We start from the raw sequence: 9700 nt of genomic DNA on the forward strand, positions 1-9700 counted from the left end.
AAAGGCCCTAATAAAGCTGTGGACTGCAAAGATAGACCTAAGAGGATCTCCATTGCCAGGAGGGAATGAGAAAATAAAAAGGATAACCTGAGGACATCACAGGAGGTAGCAGGCCTCTACCCTGTGCAGTCTCAGAATTACAAAAGTCAAGGTCTTTGCCTTGGGGAAAAAGCTACAGAGCCCCATGTTCCAGAATGGTGGCAGTGGCCACACCAGGTTCCAGAATGGTGGGGTAAGAGGAGGGATAAGAGTCTTGCTAACTGCCTGAGCTGCTGCTGCCCCCTTTGCTGTCTGCTCTTTGCTGTCACCATGAAAGGTTGCTCTCTGCCATGTGCCACTCTGCCTTGGAGCCAGCTGAATATGGACTAAAACCTCCAATAACTGTGAGCTAAATCAACCTTTTCTTCCTTAATTTTTGGGTGTCAGATGTTTGTCCCAGCAATGAGAGAAGAGTAACTGAGACAAACACACTTTGTTCAACTCCAGTCCTTTGTAGTTGCTGAGCCACATGTGACGCAATGGATTTTGTGCTGTGAGTCCTCAAGTGGAGCTTGGCCTCTACCATGTCAAATGGAAGGTTCCACAGTGACTGGTCCCACCCTGGGTCCAAAGCATCACTTAAGGCTTCTGAATTGTGAGTTTCTGGGGCAGGTGTGCTGCGAGCCACCTAGTGCTAGGACCACAGGCGTGTGGGAGGTTGGGGCAGGAGGACCGCTGTGAGTTTAAGGCCAGCCTGGGCTACAAAGTGAGTTGCAGGCCAGCCTGAACTGCCTGGCGAGACCCTGCCTAAAAAGACACATAAATAAATAAATAAATAAATAAATAAATAAATAAATATTCTGGTTTTTGTCTTATTTGTTCTATCAATTGTTGAAAGCTGTGGCCATAACTTGGATCTATCAGTGTCTCCCTATAATTTTTCTGGTTTTGTTTTCCATAGTTTAGAGCTCTGCATCAGGCACAGAAGCAGCTAGGGCTCCCGTGCTCTTCAGGTCCTGTACTGACAGAATGGCTGCGTACCCCTGAACATGTCCTTGATTTTGACATCTACTTTACCTGATATTAATGAAGCCACTCTAGATTTTTAAAAAATTTTGTGTTGGCAGGATATATCTTTCCTTTTTTTTTTTTTTTTGTGAAAAATCATCTTGTGCGTTGAAGTTGGTTTCTTATAGGCAGCATATAGCTGGGTCATGCATTTGTTTGCTTTTTGAGGCAGGGTCTCACAGTTTAGCCCAGGTTGGCCTCTGACTTGTGCTGTTCCTCTAGTCTTGGCTTCCTAAGTGTTGGCTTTACTGGTGTGCACCACCATGCCCCACTGGCTTTAGGTTTTTTTGTTTTTTCTATGTAGCCCAGGCTGGCTTTGAATTCAGGGTGAACTTCCTGCCTCCTTAATGCTGGGATTATAGGCATGTGCCACCATACCCAGATCAGCCAATTTTAAAGTTATTGACTACAAATTTTATTGTCTGTCCTATTTTTGGATTCATTTCTTTCTTTCTTTTTTTTGGGGGGGAGGGGCAGAACCAGGGATTGAACTCAGGCCCTTGCATTTACCAGGGAAGCGCTTATTGCACTGAGCCATCTCTCCGGCCCCTCTGGATTCATTTCAATGGTTTATTTACTTACTTAGTACAGGGTCTCGCTTCCCAGCTTGGACTCATAGTTATCCTCCTGTCTCAGCCTTCCCTCAGCTGGGATTACAGGTGTGTACCACCATGCCCAGTTTGGGTGGCAGGTAGTGTGGCCTGAGTTCTGGGTGGGCATAGCATGCAGTACTGGGGAGAACCCAGGCCCTTGCGCTTGCCAGGCAGGCGCCTCAACCGCTGAGCTATCTCCCCAGCCCAGTGGTTTCAATTCAATCATTAGTCTTTTCTGTTTGCCTGATTTATTTTATTTATTTATTTATTTTTGCGGAACTGGGGATGGAACTCAGGCCCTTGCGCTTGCCAGGCAGGCGCCTCAACCGCTGAGCTATCTCCCCAGCCCAGTGGTTTCAATTCAATCATTAGTCTTTTCTGTTTGCCTGATTTATTTTATTTATTTATTTATTTTTGCGGAACTGGGGATGGAACTCAGGCCCTTGCGCTTGCCAGGGAAGCGCTTATTCCACTGAGCCATCTCCCCAGCCCTGCCTGATTTATTTTATTATTATTATTATTACTATTATTTTTTGGCTCCGAGTACTTTAAGGGCAGGTTTGGCCGGCTTGAGTTGTGGGGATCGAACCACAGCTACCTGAGCCTGACTGCTTTGTTGAAGCAGCCACTTAAAGAACTGAGCCAAGGGGCAGGCCCCCTGCCTGATTTATTTACTTATTTTTGTTTTGGGCACTGAATCTACAGTCTTCAGACTGAGCTACATGGCCAGCCCCCTTTTTGAATTCTTATTTTGAGACAGGCTTTTGCTCAGTTGCTGTTGTCCAGGCTGGGCTCACCCTTGGAACCCTCCTGCCTCAGCCTCCCAGAGTGCTGGGGTCCCAGGAGCACGCCTCCACACCCACCTACATGTGATCATCTACAGCTGGTTTCCAGACCTTGGGAAGTGGTCTGTGCTGGGCCCTGGCGTCTTTGTATTCCGAGCTTCGTCCAGGGACCTCCCCTGGAGCTGGTTCCTTTGCATCTCACTTTCCAGCTTTGAGGTGGACCGTAGTGACGCTCCACGCAGAACCTTTCCCAGCACAGCATCTGGGCTAAGTGGACGGGGCTGGACAGTGGCAGGAAAAGGGCTGCTCTCCACTCTGGAGGCCAGAGCCTTGGGCTTGCTCTTAGGAGCGGTGCCCTCTGCCCAGTTCTCTGCTGGCCTGGGGAGGCGGCCCCAGCCCCCAAGAAGGTGCTGGGTTTTCATGCTCCTCCCAGGCAGCAGTGCCTAGGTGCCCACCCCGGCTGTGTCTGTCCCGAAGCTCGAGCCCCCTGGTCCTTCCTTGCCTGGAGTATGACTCCCAACACTTGGGAGGCTGAGGCAGGAAGACTGCTGCAAGTTCAAAGCCAGCCCAGACTACACAGCGAGCTCTTGTCTCCAAAAAACAAAACTGTGTTACAAATACTTTGAAAGCCACCGGTGACTGTATAAGCCTTGGCAGCCCAGGCAGCACGGACCCCTGCTCCGCCCCACCCCACGGTGCAGGGAGCCAGCTTCGGCACTGCACCTGCGCCGTGCACACACCGGCTGTGTCCCTGCGGGCAGTGTCCTGGGGACCTTTCCTAGCCCCAGCCCGCCATCTCCCAGGCTGAGGGTCTGAGGGCGGGGCTCCTGGGCTCCAGTGAAGCTGCTGACGCTGCTGCCGGAACATGAAGGAAAGGTGCTTGCCTGAAGGACGGCAGAGTTCTAACAGCCGGCGTGTGCGTGCGTGCACGTCTGTGTGTGGGGTACTGAGGGGAGTCTTGAACCCAGGCCTTCAAACCGGGCTATATTTTATTTCCAGGCCCCTTCTAGCTTGTTGTGCCAGGTGTGGTGGTGCACAACTATAACTGCAGCACTCGAGAGGCTGAGGCGGGGGGAGAGGGGTGTCACTTTGAGTTCGAGGTCAGCCTGGGCTAGATAGTAAGTTCAGGGCCAGCCTGAATTGATAGCAAGGCCCTGTCCCAAAAAACAAACAACAACAACAAAAAAATGCAATTTTCTATATATGCAAAGTAGGCAAGGAAATTCAGTCTTTTTTCCTTGTTCTTTAAAAATCCATTACTAGGGGCCGGGAGATGGCTCAGTGGAGTAAGTGCTTCCCTAGCAAGCGCAAGGGTCTGAGTTCAATCCCCGGTTCTGCCAAAAAAAAAAAAAAAAAAAAAAAAATTCATTACTCTTAAAACATCGCTCCACAAAACTGGAAGTAAAGAACTGAGACTGACAGAGTGGAGAGGGGGCGCACACACCATCAGTACAACCTGGAGGCAGCGGCTGGGGCCACACTCCAGGGCGGCAGGAGGCTGAGGAATCCCTGCTCTGCGGGGGCTGGGGTTCCCTGCTGGACACAGGCCCCTTTGGCTCTGGCATCTGCACTGCTCTGGTCCCTCTGCAGGGGCAGCGGCTCTCCTGCCCCGCCCAGCCCAGCCCCCAGGCCCCAGGTCCCCCCAGGTGGTCGTCCCTGGTCCCCTTCCCTGGCGTCCAGAGTGCCTCTCGCACATTTGGCAACAGCTAATTCTAATTCTGGCTGACTTTCCCTCTGGGATTTCGCATGCAGGTTCTGGTCCTGGTTCTGGATCAGGCTCTGGTTCTATCACATGTTCCTCTAAGTGTTCTTCCAGGTCGCTGGTGACAGCTCATTCACAGACCGCTGCAGGCGCATGAGGAACAACTGAGGTGACTGCCATCTTTCTTCTGACAAAGCCACAAAGACCCCACCTTGGATCTGAAGGTATCTTTCCAGACACAGAGCTGACTGGTGACAGAGTCCTCTGCAGTGCGGACAAGCGCTCACCGAACCTCTGCAAAGCCGGGCCGGTCACTGTGGGGCAGCAGTCCTGTTACCAGGACCACGATGCCATTCTTCAGGGTGGTACATGGGTTGACAAGACGGATCTGTACGTGACAGTTGGTGACATTTTGTTTCTTTTTTCTTTTTTTTTTGCAGAACTGGGGATTGAACTCAGGCCCTTTCCTTGTGCTTGCCAGGGAAGTGCTTATTCCACTGAGCCATCTCCCTGGCCCCTATTGGTGACATTTTGTGACATCATTTTCCATCGGTCTTGCAGTGACAAAGTTGTGTTTTTCTGCATGGCCTCTGCTGTGTACAGAGACCACAGTTTTGACCCCAGCCACCCGCTGCCGGGCTCCTCGCCTGGTCCTGGAGGGTGGCTCTTGCTCAGCTGGGTCCGTGGCAGCACCGTGCGCGTGTGCCAGGCACATCCAGATTGCCTTCATGCGTCTGCGCCGATGTCCACCCGCAGCGTACAGGCTCCCTCCGCCCTGCACCCTCACCAGCAGTTACTTGTTTATGTACTCACTGGGGTACTGGGGATGGAACTCGGGGCCTCTGCACTGGGCTATGTTCCCAGCCACTCATACTTTTTATTTTGAGGCTCTAAGTTGCCCAAGCCCAGCTTGAACTCGGGAGCCTCCTGTCTCAGCCTCCCAGAGTGCTGGGATGATAGGCTGCGCTGTGACCTTGGGGAGCTGGCAGGGGCGTGCAGGCGCGGACATGCTGGGAGGTGCTTCTGGACGCCTGCCGACTGCCAGTGGTGCTGTCTGCGACGCTGACAACTTTGTAGCAGAACTGACGCCACGTGGCTTCTGCCTCTGGCGTGTTCATCCCACTTCCTGCGTGGCTCTGAATGATGAAAGTGGACCCTGGTCTTCAGCCAGGTCTGAAGAACCGAAGTGGGGGTAGGTGGGACAGAGGAGAGGACCTGGGTCTCCTGCCATCGGGGCATCCTGCTGTCCCGGGATGTACCAAGGGAGGGGCAGCTGCTGTTGTGGCCTGTCACCATGCCTGTGGACAGCCGTCCTGCCGCAGGATGACAGCCTAGGCTTTTCCTCCTCTGCGGCAAAGCTGTACTCCTGAATCAGAAGTGACCGAAGATCTGAGCACCCAGCGCCTGAAAGTGTGGGCTGGTGACAATTGTGCCCGCTGTCAGCTCCAGCCCCTCCTATCGGTGGCAGCCCTATCTGCTCCCTCAGCCCGACCAGCTGAGCAGTGGCAAGGGGGGTGGGTAGGCGTGGCCTCCTGTCCTGCAGCGCCCCGGGAGGCGCAGCCTTGCACCCTCCTGGCTGGGGGATGTCTCTGGGGTCAGGGGAAGACTTGCTACCAGTGCCAGCCCCTTCTACAAAGCCCCATGAGAGCCCCAGGGACTGTGCACTGACGCCCCGTCATTGCTGGGGTCTGGCTTCTGAGCCATCTCAGCTTCTTTCTGGGGAGTTGCTCCAGGAGCCACTGACTAGCATCCTTAACTTTTTTGTGTGTACCGGAAAGTGAACTCAAGACCTTGTGATTGCTAGGCAGGCGCTGAGCCGCTGAGCTATATCCTGGGCTTCCTGACTTTTCTGTGAGGCAGAGGTTTGCTATGTAGCCCAGGCTGGCCTGGAACTCATCCTGATCCTCCTAGGGCCTCAGCCTCCTGAGTGCTGGGATCAGAGGCGTGTGCCACTCGGGCAAGGACAAGGCTGACCAGCCGCGCCCAGAGGGAACAGGTGAATGAGTCAGTGCCATCGTGCTATGGCTCAAAACAGCCTGGGCACAGGACAGGACATCTGTGAGTGAGCAGGTGGCCCGAAGGCTCAGGGAGGCCAATACCTTTAAACCAAGCCTGAGAGTGTGGGGCTGGCCACATCCGGGCAGAGCCTGGGGATGCTGCAGTGCTGGGTGGGTGGGTGGGGGAAGGGCCTGACAGCAAAGGGACTGAGGGGGCTCCTGTCCCCAACCCATGTCCTCTCCTGCAGCTGGCAACCCAGGCCTGAAAACAATGCGGACAATCTCCGGCCAGGCCTGTGGTGGTGGTGTGGACAGCTTCTATTTATAAGCAGAGAGGTTGAACAATGTAGCAACTGCTGCTTGGGGGCCGGAAGCCTCAAAGCCTCCGAGCCATAGAGGAAGGCCAGTGACAGCTGCGGGCGCAGAGCCAGCTGTCCCCATGGGCCTGGGGGCCCCACCTGTGTGCCTCAAGCCCTCTGAGCCCAGTCTAGCTCCTGGTCACAAATGCAAACAAGGCCAGAGGCTGTGGCTGGCCACCGGGCCCCCCTGGGGCAGGGCAGGGCTCAGTACTCCAAGCCCCAGTGTCTGGGGCAGAGGAATTCCTGGGCCACAGGGTAAAGAACCCAGGCCTTGTAGGAAGAGGAGGGCAGCAGCCCATCCCTGGTTCCTTTGGGTGGCTCGGCAAGATCCCTCTCCTGGCCCCACGTGAAAGACGAGGGTTGCATGTGGGCACCAGTACAGCCCCACGCAGCACACCGCAGGCACTGGGAAACTCGGCTGTACTGTAGTCACATGAGGAAGAGGACTGGGACCAGAGGCTCACAGGAGGCGTGATGTTCGCGCCCAGCAGCGGGGACGAGGTCCCGCCAGGAGCCGCGCAGGCTCCAAGCAGACAGGTTCTGGGTAAGAGCGCTTGGGAGCCGGCCTCCTGCTGCCTCAGAAGGCCCGAGGCCCCGCGCCCGCCTGAAGATCTGCAGTGTCAGATCCCAGCATGCTTTCCCAGGCGTGTGAGCACCCAGCCCTTTCCGTGCTGGACACTGACGTCCGCTAGGAAATGCTTTGGAGACGCAGGGAGGCCCAGGGAGACAGCCCCATCCACGTCCGTCCACCCGGTCTCGGGATCTGGGCCTGCTTGGGTTGCTGGAATGCCAAGGCCACAGGCACTGACCAGGGCTCTGTACGGACAGGGAGACGGCCCAGTGAGCTGGAGAATGAAGGAGGACTGGGGGTGCCTGGGCGGGGCCCTCCTGCGCTCACACTCAGCAGTCACAGACTCAGGCCAGGAAGTGGGGGCAGCGGGCTGCGGCATGCAGGACCGGGTGCGGCTGGCGAGGGGCTGCAAAGGAAGGGGGCTTGGCCCACCCGTGCTTTCCAGGCTTCTGTTGCTTGCTTACATTTAAGCTTTCTCATCAGAGACTTCAGGAAGGCCGCTTTAGACACTGCGCCCGGGACAGGGTGTTCAGGGTGGCCCCCAGACCATCAAGACAGGCTTGCGGGTGTCCACCAGGGCCGTTCCTGGCTGGCACTGTGGTCCTGTTGGGCCACTGACCCTGCTGGGGGTGAGACTCGAGGCCAGCACCTCCAGCCATGCAGGCGTCTAGATCTGCTGTCACGACAGAGGGCTGTCCTCAGACAGTGCGGAGCCACACTCAGGGCAGAGCTGGGGGCTCAGGGTAGCTCTGCTGCAGGCCCTCAGGGGCTGCCAGGAAGGAAAGCAGAGGGCAAGCCCCACACGCACAGGGATGGGGGAGTGGTGAGCTCCACCTTGATTAGCAGGTGTCAAGGGGACTCCGGTGTGTCACCTGCCCCTGAGGAAGCAACCTGCAGCCTTTCTTGCTCTGTTGCCACTGTGGGCACGTCTTGGACATGTGACACATGTGGAAGAGCCACACACACCCTGGCTCCTTTTCCTTTGCCTTCACCGCTGCATGAAGTGGGACTAGCGAACCCACTGCTAGGCCAAGGCCACACGCCAGCCCGAGAGGTTGGGCTCCCTGCCCTCAGCCACGGGCCAGCGGGGCCTTGGTGACCTCCTAGGCTGTGACATCCTGGTGGCATGGGCTCAGGAGATGATGGTGCTGAGCCGACCCCGCCACTCAACAGCGGGGCTGAGGCCAGGATGGGAAGCCGGAGGGGCTGCAAACACGGCCCAAAAACCCCCGGGCCGCCGAACCCAAACCCCGAAAACCAACCACAAGGGGCAACCAACCAAGGCAACCAAAAAAAAACCCCCAAAACCCAACCGGGCCGGGGCCGAAGGGGAAGAACCCAAGCCAAAAAACGAAGCCGAACCGGCCTCCAATTAAAAAAAGGGGCCGGGGCCAAAAAAAACTCAGAGGCATACGTGCCTGCCTGGGAAGCACAAGGCCCTGAGTTCGATCCTGGGTACTCTCCCACCACAAAATAGCATGTGTGGAGGAACAAAGGGGGACCCGACCTCCTCAGGGGTGCTGTGTGGTCACCAAGAGGCTCCCTGCACACCCCAGGCCCCAAGGACAGCCAAGTCCAGGGAGACTGGAGAGCTTTGTCTCAAAATAGCCCAAACCCTAGGTTCATGGCAGAGGGGCCTCTGTGAGCAAGGGAGCCAGGCCCCCCTGGATAGGCCACCAGGGACATGCAGGCCACCCTGAGGCCCGCAGCTCTGCGAGCAGCAGGGCCCTTCAATACGCTAGTAGAGTGCAGATAAGCCCCCTGCCATACGCCACGGCAGGGTGTGTGTGATGCCTCCCGGGACCCCAGAGCCAGAGCTCCTGGGTCCCTGGTACCCAGCAGGGTGGGAGGCCAAGACCCTCATGTAGCCGGGGCTGCGGGGGCATCCGGCCCATTCACGCCCTGGTGAAGGAGCTCCTGGGAGGCAGGTCCCCAGGCACGATGGTGACCCCTGCGCTGGCTGTGGTTCGGGAGCTGCGTGGTGGCTCTGGCCTCCACAGCCACCCACAGCACCGCAGGACACACGTCTGCCGCACTTCTCCCACAGCAGGAAACACGCAACGTTCCAAGCCAGCAACCGCCAGGTCACAGCCCCTTCCCAGCTTTCCCTCCCACATGGCCTGGGCCAAAGCTCGACCATATTCCAGGTTGGATGAGAACAGATCCCAACACTTCCTGCCTGTCCACCGGCAACTCCGCCTCTCACAGGCCTAGGAACAGACCAGTGGGCCCGAAAGAACTTGCAGGCTCTTGGGCTATGGGGGTGAAGCTTGTTGCTAACCACCGTCACGGAGTCTGCCACAGCAGGCTCCCGGCCACCCAGGGCTCTCTGCACTGCACTGGTCTCAGATGAAGGCTGGGTGTGGTTCCCAAGGTCACCAACACGGTGACTGGGGGCTGTTTCTCTACACTGCCACCTCCTCCCAGCTGTGGGACACACACAGGGGCCTCAGCAAGGGCAGGCGGTGGGAAGGCTGCTCTCGCCTACGGCCCACAGATGACATGCTGTGACAACACTGACAGGGCCGCCTCTGCCACTGGCCCCTCTGTGGAGGCCCTGCCTCAGGCAGGGTGGCCCTTGGAGGATCCTGACACACAGAACCAGGGAGCCTCTCCAAGGCCTAAACAAACCCGCAGACGCGCCGG

Source organism: Octodon degus, unplaced genomic scaffold, assembly GCF_000260255.1.
Source record: "Octodon degus isolate 3935 unplaced genomic scaffold, OctDeg1.0 scaffold00123, whole genome shotgun sequence".
Taxonomy (NCBI): Eukaryota; Metazoa; Chordata; class Mammalia; order Rodentia; family Octodontidae; genus Octodon; species Octodon degus.